Source organism: Mixophyes fleayi, chromosome 4 (genome assembly GCF_038048845.1).
Source record: "Mixophyes fleayi isolate aMixFle1 chromosome 4, aMixFle1.hap1, whole genome shotgun sequence".
Taxonomy (NCBI): domain Eukaryota; kingdom Metazoa; phylum Chordata; class Amphibia; order Anura; family Limnodynastidae; genus Mixophyes; species Mixophyes fleayi.
Window position 1 is genome coordinate 8,213,657 of NC_134405.1, and position 15,527 is coordinate 8,229,183.

Here is a 15,527-nt window from a genome sequence, read left to right on the forward strand (position 1 = left end):
ATTACAGAAATAACTTGCGCAATGAGAAATATTTTGAATTTACTAACTGGGAACTATGACACCGCAAGGTCAGAATAAGAGTTATGAAATAGCCCCAATTCTCTGAATTCCATTGTTCTAATACTAGATAGAAAAGCACTATATTTGCTTTTAAAGTAAATAGGGGTATGGTCCTTATCAGTTTTAAAGTGTATCCTTTTAGGCTTTTTAGAATGATATTGGTTTATGGTTTGCAATATTTATGAAATGACATGAACTGTGTGTGTTTTTACTTTCCACATTTAGTTTTATTAATATTAATAATTGGTGCTGTAACATATTTTATATCATTAGCTGCCTTTTATTTAGATATTGAATTAATATTGGACGGTATGACTATATAGGGTTGGAAGCCGTATCGCTGTTTTTATATATTTATTTACATTTCCTCTTTTATTTGTTTTACATATTGTGCTGTATTTTATGTGTCAGTTTTTATAAGATGTATTTTATATACTTATACTGCTTATTATAATTGTTTTTATAACTTCACTTTTAGTAGACTGGATATTTCATAGCAATAAGATGAAATTGCCACGTTGATATAAATATTAGCTTATGGTGCTGTTGTAATAGTATTATACCTATATTAAAGATCCTCCCCCTAAGCTCGCAAATAGTACAAGTCCACGCATGAGCAGTGAGTGCTCAGTAACTACTGCGCATGCGCGAGGGAAAATGAAACTATTACCAGTGCACATGTGCAAAATTGTGCCTCCCCAAACAAGAGCACATGCACAAGATGGCGCTCACCAGAGCGAGTGCGTAGGTGCAATATGGCACTGAGCACTATATTAAGATACCTAACACTATCTGGACATACTAATTTCCTCCTGCTAAAGTCTATATACTAGACGAAACGCGTTTAAACCATCAAAATTTCCAACTATACTACTTGTGTGTTTGACGTTATCTTGATGTTTCCTGATGAGCAGCAGAATGGTTGGGCTCAACCTAGGGTATTAACATCAGTAGACCCCAGCACATCTTGTATTTATCTATAACACTACAGATAAGCTTTATGATATTTAAACATTTTGGGTTAGATTTACTTAAAATCGAGCTTGGTGGTGTTTTGAAATAGCCACACATCACTGGTGGTTTTGTGCTCCAAACCGCTACATTATACTATAGGGCGATTTGAGGCTGAGATTTGAAATGGCTGGTGATGTGTGGCGGTTTGAAAACAGGAAAACAGCCGGTGGTTTGGCTCAAACCGCCATCAAAACCCCCATCCAAAGGATAGGTTTTTAAATACCTCCTCTAATTGGCAAACTGCATGATGTTTGAGCAATCTCACCCCTCACCATAGGTGCTACACCATATGTTTTTTTCTGAATTCTTTCTCCATTGGAGGTTTCCAGCAATACCATGAGGCAGAGCAATGTACAGAGTATATACAGATAAGTGAGATTGTATCTACTTCTGGTACTTCTAAGCACAATAGGTGGGGAGTGGTATATACACATCTTATACTATTTGTAAACAATACTGCACTATCTCTGGTACATTTTATCTTTTCCACGTGGAACCCATCAACTGGAAAACTTTGGAGCTCTGGATAGACTCAGATGTGCCTTATTACTGCATACATCTGGTACACATAACTTATATCACCTATATCTGTGGAATAACATCCTAAAATACTACACTATCATGCGCCCTGTCTCTTCTTTCCTATTCTAGATATCGTTCCGGACTTACCAACCAGTGTTTTTTGGGAATTTGCTGTCACTGGGAATGGGAAGTATACAAATGTGTAGTATTATGTATGGACTTATGAACATTATCTGAAAATTGAGTTAAGAACCACATTGTATCCTGTTATTGTTTGTATATTATTTGTATCTACTGTATTGCATTATATACATAGTAAATAATATAATATATACTATATATATTATACATTATATAGTATATTAACAATATACATATAATATGTAATATAACATAGCATAATACTAATATACTATATTATGCGACTCCAGAGTGCCTCATTTTATTTATCACATTTTCTTCTTAAGTGTTCGTATTGTCTAATTTGTTCACAGGAGCAGCACCTAAAACTAATTACATAAATTCCTTCATTAATAGTGAGTAGTTGACGGGTCCATTATCTCCTGTGTGGATATATCACAGCTTCTAGTCTTGTGTGGATGTACAGATAAACCATCACAGTGTGTAAAATTAATCCTACTTTTAATAACTTGGTATTTTTACCATACTATTAGTGTCTTCCCTCAGAGTTCTTTGTCTGATATTGTAAATACTTTTTTTGGCTGGTTGAGGATGTACAAGATCTGAGTCTTTGCCTTGAGGATAATTTGTATTTTTTGCATTTAATTTTATATTATGGTTTATTTTTAACAGTGAATCATGTTGAAATCAGAGTTAGTGCTGCCTAGACAATAGATATATACTAAACATAAGGTCAATTTGTTGACATCTGACCGCATTAGAATTCAAGATATTACCAGGTGTGTCAAGGTCTATTTAGAATTTTCCTTTATAGTAAGTGGCCTTAGGAATGTTTATACCTCATTTACATGTCAATGAGATTTACATGAGAGACCTGGAGACAAACAGTCTGAGAACCTTCTGGTCATCCCGGGAACTATTGAAGAGAGATGGGGAGGAATGACTATAAATAGGCAGTATCAGCCCAGTGTTAGTGAGTTGGTGGCTGGAGAGCTGGAAGGATGGAACAGTAAGAATGATCAGGAGGGAAAGAGATAGAAGGAGAACTCTTCACAGTAAGGTAATTATATTATACATAAGAATATACTGATATATACACAAACATTTATAGGTATTAAATTGAACATATTGTATTGTACATATGGGATGTGCTTTTGTCGTAAAAATATGTATGTCATTATTATTGCAATCTAACAGCATTATAATTAGAGTACACTACTGTACATTGTATAATCTGTACATTGTATTATCTATTAGTAAATATTGTATTGTAAAACAAAGCTGTGTTACATGTGTTCAACTTTATATATCCTGATAATACACTGTATATTATATGTATCTGCTTTATAATTATGGTACAGTGTAGTTAGATATACATGAACCATTACAATATTAATGTACATTTGTAATATATGTGCAAATATATTTATTGACATTTCTACATTTTCACCTAAATTGTATGAGTCAAATATGTATGGACAGGAATAATTTAGATCTCCCATAATCATAAAAGCCAATTTTTGTTGCACAATTGCTTAAGTTTAAATTTTTTCATGAACCAACCATTGTATACATGAGAATGAGTTTAATGTGTCAATAATTATATAACTAAACATACACAGAGCGATAGATATATTTTTTAAATGATTGGCCAATTTACTTGGTACTGGAAGAGAATTTATAACACAGCACTGAGGAAATAATTAACCCAAACCTAAGAAGGATGAATTCATTAAAATAAATGTAAACTAATAACTTGATTAACTAAAGACTACAACAAGTTAATAACAAATTGCACAATTCTTGTTACACTTGTAAAATTATCATTTGATCCACACATATCAAAATAAATATTATATTGCTATCAATCTTTGTTGAAAGGTTTAAATCCCTTTTTAAAAAAATCCTATTGATCACCAGCTGCTTAGATTGAGGATAGCGAGCTTATACCAATGGTTTCATCTTAGCAAACCTCATTTATCACCAGCTGCTCAGACTGATAATAATGTACTTTGAGCCTCTAGGTTACATCTTATAACAACCACAGGAGACCACATATACATTGTAAGATGAGTGCACTGATCAGAAGTTGAAAAAAATACAATAATTATCTTGTTATGTGTGGATTAATTAATACATTGTCCAGTGTAACAATTATTGTTCAACTTATTATTATTTTGTTTTAGTATTTTTTGTATAAAGTAGTTAATTCATTATTCTTTCCATGAAGTCATTCCTGTACAGATAAGGTTAATTGATTCCTCAGCGCTGTGTTATAAATTCTCTTTCAGTACGTGTTTCTAAGCTGCACACAGACTCTCACACATAGGTCAATTTATTCCCAATCTGCAGTAAATATTTATTATATACCTAATACTCTCAGTGCCAGAGGACACAGTTGTTTTATTTTATTAGGTACCTTTCTTGTTCTGGGTAGGACAACCAGTTAAGTTGCTGCCACCTGATTCGCTGATTAGATGTGTGCAGTACTCAAGTGTGCTTCATTTGTTCATTGTTTTTCCTTAGTGTACTCATTGTCCATTTTGTTTATGGGAGCACCACCTTCAACTAAATATGCTAATTGCTTCTTTAATAGTGAGTAAATTGCAAGTCCATTATGTCCTGTGCGGATATATCACAGCTTTGTGTCTTGTGTGGAAGTACCGATAAACCTTAACAGTTTTAATTTAAGTATGTAATATTAATCCTACTTTTAATACCTTTGTGGTATAACTATACTATCAGTGCTCTTCCTCTGTGTTCTTCATCTATCTTTGTTAATCTGTCCTTTGCTGGTCATGAACGAACAATAAGGATAAGCTGAGTCTTTATCTTAATGATTATTTGTATTTATTATATTAAGGTTTATAGACATATGATATTTGAATTTATTACAAATTTCAGTAACAGGATGTCAGAGACTGTGATGATCTAGTTAAATTGCAAGATCTTACCCCCTGCCAATGTCCAGTTACAATTTTCCTTTGTAGTAAGTGGCCTTAGGAATGTTTATACCTTATTTACAAGTCAAGGAGGTTTATATGAGAAGCTGCTACGATGAAAGAAAATGTAAATATTTTTTTTAGACCCTAATTTAAATTTCACCAGAGGACAAACAGTCTGAGAACCTTCTAGTCATCATGGGAACTATTGAAGAGAGATGGGGAGTAATGACTATAAATAGGCAGTATCAGCCCAGTGTTAGTGAGTTGGTGGCTGGAGAGCTGGAAGGATGGAACAGTAAGAATGATCAGGAGGGAAAGAGATAGAAGAGATATTTAGAGTAAGTTAATTATATTATGCATTAGAAAATATTGATACATGAACAAAATTTTAAATATATTTTGTTGTAGAAATTGTAGTATTATACATGTGTAGTTTGCCTTTATCCTAACATTGTTTGTATAGTTAGTATTGCAAACTACGGAATTATAATTATTAGGGTACACTACTGGGCATTGTATATTCTGTACTTTGTATTATCATTATTAAGTATTGTATATCAAAACAAAGCATTATAAACATCAGCATACATATATAATACATATTTGTAAATATATTTATGGATATTTCCAGGTTTTCTCCTAAATTGTATAAGCCATATACGTAAGGACAGGAATAAATTGATTATCCTATAAACATAAAAGCCAACTGTTGCTGCACATTTGCTTAAGATTAAAGCCAAATAGTTTCCCGATCCAATCAGTGGATACGTGAATTTAGAATGGTAATAATTCAATAAATTAATATATATTTATATATCTATACAAACTCAGTGGCGACTTTAAAAGCTGTACATTTCTAGTACTAGGTAGGACCACCCTTTAAGTTGCTGCCATATTATTTCCTGACTCATGTTGAACACTTTTTCTTCTATAGTGTAATTATTGTGAATTTCACAGTAACACCACCTTCAACAAATAATGTAAATTACTTAACATAATAGAGAGCAGGTGGTGGGTACTTCATCTTCTATGGTGACATATCACACTTGTTTGTCTTGTGTGAGTGTAAATATAAGTTTTCAGAGTTTTGCTTTAAGTATGCATGTTTGTGTGGCAACGCACGTAAAAATTAAAACAATTGTCACTGATTAGGTTGTTTTCGCTAGTGTATAAAAAATTGTGTTTCTTACACAATATAAAATTACTACTGATAAAGTCCATTTATTATTGTAATATTTAGGCTTGTAAATATCAACATAATCTTTTCTCAACATGCGAATTAATGAGCAGGATCACACCAAAAACAGAAGACATTTTGGTTTTATTTTTTTAAAGACTAATTTGATTTTTTTAAAAGAAGAAAGCTTCTACAAATAAGTTGATGCTCAATAATAGGAGAGAACCCCTATCTGTGCTCTGAAGGTTACAAAAGGTTGACCAAAAAATAACAACTAATCATATGTCACACAAGAATGAAGCCATTTAAATGCTCTGAATGTAGCAAGTGTTTTACATATAATTCAGCATTTGTTGTACATCAGAGGATTCACACAGGAGAGAAACCATATAAATGCTCTGAATGTAGCAAGTGTTTTATCCAAAAGTCAGATCTTGAAAGACATCACAGGATTCACACAGGAGAGAACCCATTTAAGTGCTCTGAATGTATCAAGTGTTTTTTAAATAATTCTGCTCTTGTTGCACATCAGAGGATTCACACAGGAGAAAAACCATTTAAATGCTCTGAATGTAGCAAGTGTTTTACATATAATTCAGCATTTGTTGTACATCAGAGGATTCACACAGGAGAGAAACCATATAAATGCTCTGAATGTAGCAAGTGTTTTACCCAAAAGTCAGATCTTGTAAACATCAGAGGATTCACACAGGAGAGAAACCATATAAATGTTCTGAATGCATCAAGTGTTTTACAGATATTTCAGTTTTTGTTGCACATAAGAGGATTCACAAAGGAGAGAAACCTTTTAAATGCTCTGAATGTAGCAAGTGTTTTACTTGCAAGTCAAGTCTTTTTGCACATCACAGGACTCACACAGGAGAGAATAAGAACTGAAGATAATTCACAAGATCTACCATAAGGATATGATTGTAACATATGTGTCATAAACCAGTTATGTCTATGTATCAAATAATATTCATACACCGGATTTATAACTTTTATTTATTCAATCTGGCAAATGTTTTATATAACATCAAGGACATATTAAATGTCAAAGAAGACTTGAGTGGTCTAACAAGGGGACTTGGGGGCATGTTCCCTCTGGGATAGTCTAATTCTTATGGCATAAAACTGCAGTACACAATCACACATTGCAGAGCTTTGTAATATACCGCTGCCCTGATCATACATTACTGACTGGAAATAGAGAAGAAAGCAAATAATGTCTCTCCATAAAACTCTGTGACTTCCACGGGTAGTCAATATGCTGTAATTCATACATTTAGAGATACCACAGAGGTGCTGCAGAGACAAGCAAGATAATTAGCTATTTTGCCTGCAATGTAAAGATACAGTAAACGTCAAAGGTTGATAGATCATGTAAACAATATTATACTGGTGGGAATAAATAAATTATATTTCAGTGACTGGAAATATCAAAGGCAATAAGTCCAAACAGTCATAGGTCAATTTTTTTTTTTGTTCGGTAACTGGTTTATTTGTACAACTGAGTTGTACAATGCTGAATATGGATAATTGATGTTTTTTCTGCCTCATGCATTGAAAATGAAAATATACCCTGAGGCCTTTGTACTGGACACTGTATATGTTACATTTTTCTTGTTAAAATTGTAATTTTGGGTATCAGTCTTTCACCTGAGAATTTGTTCAATTCTTCTAGCCCTTTACTATGCCGCAGATTACACCACAAAGAATGTGCGTCCAATTCTGTATTTCTTTGTTTTATTTCTGTTTAATTTTAAGTATATTATTACTATTCCAGTATTTCACAGTCTAATAACCATGTTACCAATAAGCACTGTGACTAATTATTGTCATATTAAATTGGCTTAGTTCTTAGAATCATTTATTTTTGCAATAGTATTTCTGTTTATAATGCTATAGTTCTGCAAGCATAGTCTCAAAATAGTTAAATTTGGATAAATTGTGTTTTGATTGCATTTTGTTATGTTTGGGGATAGCTGAAGGCTTCCTAAGAGTGTTAGCTCTGGTACCAATCCTTGGTGCTGGTACCAATCTTGTTTTGTAAAAGTGAGTGTGAGATTATTGTAGTTTACTCATCTATAGATAGAGAGAAGAGGCATCCGCACCAAAGACAAATTCTCTACCGCCTAGTGTATTATGTACATAATCTACTTTTGATTATTTTCATGCACCTATGTATACACTTTAAGGTGAGGACTGATAACTCATCTCATCATTAAACATATTTATATCCTTCTCTAACTAAGAGGTGCTCCCCAGAATGTTTTTTAGCAATGATACAAAAGAGGACAAAAAGATTCTAATCAGTACACTATTTTACAGACTAAGTTTGATTTAAAAAGCTATTTTCCTTTCTTGAATTCATTAAAACGTTTCATATCCTATGTTCTGACAATTTAATACATTTTGCAAGTGAAATATTAAAACATAATATCAGTTTGTGAAAAGTGATTGTTGCTTTGTGTACACTAACTAAAATTGTTAAAAATTTGACTCGCTTGCTCCTTGTCAATTTATTTTGTTAACGTGTTATTATATTTCTTTAAATTAATCTAAAAATGTGATTCCACTTGAAATTATTTGTAATTAGGTCTATATTCACTGGATTCACCGAATTGTTATTCAAAACCAATTTTTAATAAGATTTTATTTTCGAGACTGTCACAAACTTCCAGCCTGCCCCAGATACAGAAATCTGAACAACTGTCCGTGACTGGCGTCATCTTCGTCACTTAGCAATGAATACACCTTTTCTGCCACCACAAAGGATTTATCATGGTGTTGTTACGTTCACCAAAACCACTTATTAAAGTTTCACACTTAAACACATACACATGTAGCATGAGCCTCCCTGGGCTTCGTAACTTCACAAAGAATCACAGAGAAAACACTAGATTAAATTTATTTATTCTGAAAAAATGTTTCCAAGGCTTATTTACATAAATTAATAACAAAGACATACAATATATTGCACAAAAGAGTTTTAGAAAATAGAATGGGAAATAAAATCAGAGTACGAGGTAGACTGGCTGTGTGTGAGGGAACATAACTGAAAAGGATGAGACATTTCTGTCTTGATAGACCCCTCATGAAATGCGCAATCTGATGTCTAAGGCAGAAGATTTTAAACAATTTCTTGTAGGCCACCTTCGGAGTTAAGCTGTCAATAAAGACACATTGATCTCCCGAAGTAAACTGAGATCGTAATGTCCACAGGACCTTGAAGTCTCGCCTCCACTCTAACTCCTCTGCATAAACAAACTAATCACAGATTGATCTGTCTCTGGGCCTGGCTACTTTCACAAGACTATTGACACTTGTCTATGTCAGACTCAGGTCAGTTAGCAAAATATACTTTGAAAGGTTACATAAAATATTCACAGTGTTATACATAAATTCAACAGAAAATATCAATCAGTCATTAGATATGCTTTCATCACAGAGACCTTATGCCATTATAATAACGGACACAAATTTCCCTTATACATATTTCTATATTTAATGTTCAGATTGTCATTAACCTGTTGGAATTTCTCAATTCCACCACCAGGGATGGGTGGTTCTGTTACGCTTTTGTATGGATGAAAAGCTGTAAATGATTGCTATGATCAATATCTGTTTTACCACTTTCTTTTTTATCACTTCTAGATAGATCAGGTAGTTTTCTTTTAATTAACCCTTTCACACTAACACGTCACACATGCTTAGGTGGGTCTTGTTGTGACATGTAATATAACACTTCCATGAAAATCTATATTTTTAAAAAGATGTCAGGAGGAAGTACTGGTCTGGGTCATACAGGGTTATGAATGTTTTGCTGTCATAGGATTGGACGACTGCAGTGCAGTATGGTGACCTCGATTATTAGACAGTAGCGGATCCTTTGTATCCATGTGCAGGGGATCCCAATAAATAATGTTTGGCTGTACACCATAGAGGGAATATTGATCTGCATCCTTCATCGTGTTATCTCTAAATCTATCACCGGGAGGTGAAGTGTATCAGCTAGAGGTGGTAAAGTCTATAATAAATGTCCCTACTAAGATGGTTAGTATCCAGTAACCTTACAGTGTTCGGATGCTCTTGCTGGTCACATCCAGATCATATATAATCCTGTTGCAGATTTGCAGTCATCGCTTTGTACGTATAGAGATGTATCCACTTTTATGTCCTGCATCTGATAGTGCTTCCAGCATCACAAGGGATTCTGCTGAGAGAGGGGACTGGGGGAATGAGAATAAAACCAGAATTGGTCCCTGCTTGTACCACGTAACATCCACATAAAGAGACATTGATTTGTTCATCCCCCTCTATCTCCTCTGCATGTGCCAGCTGCTTGTGCATTGTAACCAGCCTGCCTTACTTTCTCTTCTTTCTCTGCCAATATGTCAGTGTGTAGTGCTCTCTAGGGCATTAGTATTATGTCCTATGACATTGTAACCAGCCTGCCTTACTTTCTCTTTCTCTGCCAATATGTCAGTGTGTAGTGCTCTCTAGGGCATTAGTATTATGTCCTATGACATTGTAACCAGTGAGCTGATGAGAGTGAGATATTTACGTCATTACTTCTACTATGTTACTGGCGAGTCAACAGAGATTGATTGTAAACTGTATGTGAGAGTTCAGGGAGAATGATCCCTGTATAATATGTCTATGCTATAGTGCTGTTCCTTATGTACTGTGATTTTTGTGCTTCAGTTAAATGATGATAAATGTGCTGTGACAGCACCTTTTACTACAACACAATTACAATTTATAGCAAAACCTGTTTTGGAAGCATAGATTAGAGCAGGAGAATATAAGACCTGTATGTTCATAATATGAATAAAACCAACACTCCATGAGAACAACACATGAAGCCAGTATCTCATGTCAGAGGATTCACATGTGGTTATTATGGAGTTCCTGTGTTACAGGATACCTAGCAGAGTACAATATACAATACTATAATGTGACATGGTACTGCTGGTATATGTGCTGTGACAGTATACAATGTGATAATCCTCTATAGGTGCCCCATAACCACTTACAGCTGGGACCTGGGTATATGCTTTCTATATAAATATTTGTATGATAAATTTTTGTATCCCATGAAAGATCTATGTCTAATATTTACCTCATCCTTTCTGTCGGGCAGATACATGTAACGTACTTTATGTGTTTCCCTGGTGTACTTTAATTGTGTTAGTGTAATAGTTTGTCAAGCGAAGCCAACACTGTAATTACTGACTGATGCTGCAGTAATCCCTGAACGTTATATTGACAGCTGTCACTCACACATGTCTGAGATGTGACATGTGTCTTTTATGGCAATTTCATATTCCCTTAGTACACGTCTGCAAACCCATTAAATATTAAGTTCAGTGTCTTTTAACGGAAACTGTATCATTTTCCCTGTGAGACTGAGAGGTCAGACCGTGTTACTATAAATACTGGTAATTTTTCAAATGATGTATAATAATGAATTAACAAAACAAATATATTTCAGCCTAGGTTATCATTTAGGTTAACATTAATAAAATCTATCTAAACGGCTGCACAAACAAATTAATTCCTAAATTGAGCTCTATATGTAATAAAAGACGTGCTCAATAGAGATGAAATACTGAGATGATGCATATGGAATAATAACAATAATTTTAATTAAATAAGAGGAATTATAATAATAAAAAATTATTTCTGACTCCTAGTATGTCCTATATAACACACCACATATACATTTACACTGACATTCTCTAAATGACTACACTATTCTTGGACCAGATGAAGAGCACAGATCTGAAGGTAAATCGTGTATAGTATGTACACATGTATCAGCATGTAGATTGGGACTTTTTTCCCCTGTTGTCGGTAAATCGCTAATCGTTAGAATTTCCCTGTAGTGTGTACCTAACCTTACTGCTGATACTTAGATCAGGTCTTTCTGCTCACACCCTCTACATAGACAATAGGTGAATCCTAAACAAAAGGTCCATTTGTTGACATAACAGGATGCCAGAAACTGCGATGATCTAATTAGAAAATTTTACCTCCTGCTGAGGTATAATTAGATATTTCCTTTGTAGTAAGTGACCTTAGGAATGTTTCTATTTTGTTCCAAGTCAAAGAAGTTTACACAAAAAAACGCTTTCATTAAAGAAAACTTTGACATTTTATGAAACCCTAATTTAAATATCACCTGGAGACAAACAGACTGAGAATACTTTTTTGTCACCTGGGAACAATTGAGGATAGATGGGGAGGAATGACTAAATATTAACCTACATTTGTAATATATGTATAAAAATATTGATGGACACTTCTGGGTTTTCAATTAAACTGTATGAGATATATATGTGAGGACGGGTATAATATAGGTCTCCCACAATCTTAAAAGCAGAATTTGTTGCACAATTACTTAAGATTGACACCAATTAGTTTAATGAGCCAACCATTGATTACATGATAACATAATATTATGAACACTACAGATATTGACTCCATGGGGGAATTAACATAAATATTAAAGCCTGTTTATCAGATGATGTTCTGAAAACGTGTTATATATATTCTAATCTTCCTATAAATTCTCAGAAAATTCCACTTAATAATGGTGTATATTAGTGTGTGTCCAAACTACTTCCCATCAGATGTCCAAAATATAATTATGTAGTATTTTATAATGTATCATTTCAATCTCAGGTAGTTACCAAGTTATCTCCTCCACATTCTATGTATTTGTATAAGTGATTCCCCCCATATTAGTCATAAGGGGCCACGAGTGTGACCAAATTAATAGACTGAACAAGAAAAGTCTTTTGCTTTGCTCTATATAGAAAAGTGTTTTACACTGTAATGAAAATTGTTATCTTAGTGCTAATTATATGGAATTATGAAATTAATGGAAAACATTCTCCTTACTATAGTAGAAGATGTCAGATGGAATATAAAGTAATAAATCAAGTCTTTTTGCACATCACAGGACTCACACAGGAGAGAATAAGAACTGAAGATAATTCACAAGATCTACCATAAGGATATGATTGTAACATATGTGTCATAAACCAGTTATGTCTATGTATCAAATAATATTCATACACCGGATTTATAACTTTTATTTATTCAATCTGGCAAATGTTTTATATAACATCAAGGACATATTAAATGTCAAAGAAGACTTGAGTGGTCTAACAAGGGGACTTGGGGGCATGTTCCCTCTGGGATAGTCTAATTCTTATGGCATAAAACTGCAGTACACAATCACACATTGCAGAGCTTTGTAATATACCGCTGCCCTGATCATACATTACTGACTGGAAATAGAGAAGAAAGCAAATAATGTCTCTCCATAAAACTCTGTGACTTCCACGGGTAGTCAATATGCTGTAATTCATACATTTAGAGATACCACAGAGGTGCTGCAGAGACAAGCAAGATAATTAGCTATTTTAATCTAGTAATCTATCACCGGGAGGTGAAGTGTATCAGCTAGAGGTGGTAAAGTCTATAATAAATGTCCCTACTAAGATGGTTATTATCCAGTAACCTTACAGTGTTCGGATGCTCTTGCTGGTCACATCCAGATCATATATAATCCTGTTGCAGATTTGCAGTCATCGCTTTGTACGTATAGAGATGTATCCACTTTTATGTCCTGCATCTGATAGTGCTTCCAGCATCACAAGGGATCCTGCAGGGAGAGGGGACTGGGGGAATGAGAATAAAACCAGAATTGGTCCCTGCTTGTACCACGTAACATCCACATGAAGAGACATTGATTTGTTCATCCCCCTCTATCTCCTCTGCATGTGCCAGCTGCTTGTGCATTGTAACCAGCCTGCCTTACTTTCTCTTCTTTCTACACCAATATGTCAGTGTGTAGTGCTCTCTAGGGCATTAGTATTATGTCCTATGACATTGTAACCAGCCTGCCTTACTTTCTCTTCTTTCTCTGCCAATATGTCAGTGTGTCGTGCTCTCTAGGGCATTAGTATTATGTCCTATGACATTGTAACCAGCCTGCCTTACTTTCTCTTCTTTCTCTGCCAATATGTCAGTGTGTAGTGCTCTCTAGGGCATTAGTATTATGTCCTATGACATTGTAACCAGTGAGCTGATGAGAGTGAGATATTTACGTCATTACTTCTACTATGTTGCTGGCGAGTCAACAGAGATTGATTGTAAACTGTATGTGAGAGTTCAGGGAGAATGATCCCTGTATAATATGTCTATGCTATAGTGCTGTTCCTTATGTACTGTGATTTTTGTGCTTCAGTTAAATGATGATAAATGTGCTGTGACAGCACCTTTTACTACAACACAATTACAATTTATAGCAAAACCTGTTTTGGAAGCATAGATTAGAGCAGGAGAATATAAGACCTGTATGTTCATAATATGAATAAAACCAACACTCCATGAGAACAACACATGAAGCCAGTATCTCATGTCAGAGGATTCACATGTGGTTATTATGGAGTTCCTGTGTTACAGGATACCTAGCAGAGTACAATATACAATACTATAATGTGACATGGTACTGCTGGTATATGTGCTGTGACAGTATACAATGTGATAATCCTCTATAGGTGCCCCATAACCACTTACAGCTGGGACCTGGGTATATGCTTTCTATATAAATATTTGTATGATAAATTTTTGTATCCCATGAAAGATCTATGTCTAATATTTACCTCATCCTTTCTGTCGGGCAGATACATGTAACGTACTTTATGTGTTTCCCTGGTGTACTTTAATTGTGTTAGTGTAATAGTTTGTCAAGCGAAGCCAACACTGTAATTACTGACTGATGCTGCAGTAATCCCTGAACGTTATATTGACAGCTGTCACTCACACATGTCTGAGATGTGACATGTGTCTTTTATGGCAATTTCATATTCCCTTAGTACACGTCTGCAAACCCATTAAATATTAAGTTCAGTGTCTTTTAACGGAAACTGTATCATTTTCCCTGTGAGACTGAGAGGTCAGACCGTGTTACTATAAATACTGGTAATTTTTCAAATGATGTATAATAATGAATTAACAAAACAAATATATTTCAGCCTAGGTTATCATTTAGGTTAACATTAATAAAATCTATCTAAACGGCTGCACAAACAAATTAATTCCTAAATTGAGCTCTATATGTAATAAAAGACGTGCTCAATAGAGATGAAATACTGAGATGATGCATATGGAATAATAACAATAATTTTAATTAAATAAGAGGAATTATAATAATAAAAAATTATTTCTGACTCCTAGTATGTCCTATATAACACACCACATATACATTTACACTGACATTCTCTAAATGACTACACTATTCTTGGACCAGATGAAGAGCACAGATCTGAAGGTAAATCGTGTATAGTATGTACACATGTATCAGCATGTAGATTGGGACTTTTTTCCCCTGTTGTCGGTAAATCGCTAATCGTTAGAATTTCCCTGTAGTGTGTACCTAACCTTACTGCTGATACTTAGATCAGGTCTTTCTGCTCACACCCTCTACATAGACAATAGGTGAATCCTAAACAAAAGGTCCATTTGTTGACATAACAGGATGCCAGAAACTGCGATGATCTAATTAGAAAATTTTACCTCCTGCTGAGGTATAATTAGATATTTCCTTTGTAGTAAGTGACCTTAGGAATGTTTCTATTTTGTTCCAAGTC

At 34.2% G+C, this 15,527-nt stretch overlaps 1 pseudogene; it reads left to right on the forward strand.

Annotated features, from left to right (window-relative positions):
- Nucleotides 1-15,527, forward strand: part of LOC142149625 (uncharacterized) — an 82,943-nt pseudogene that overhangs the window by 15,297 nt on the left and 52,119 nt on the right.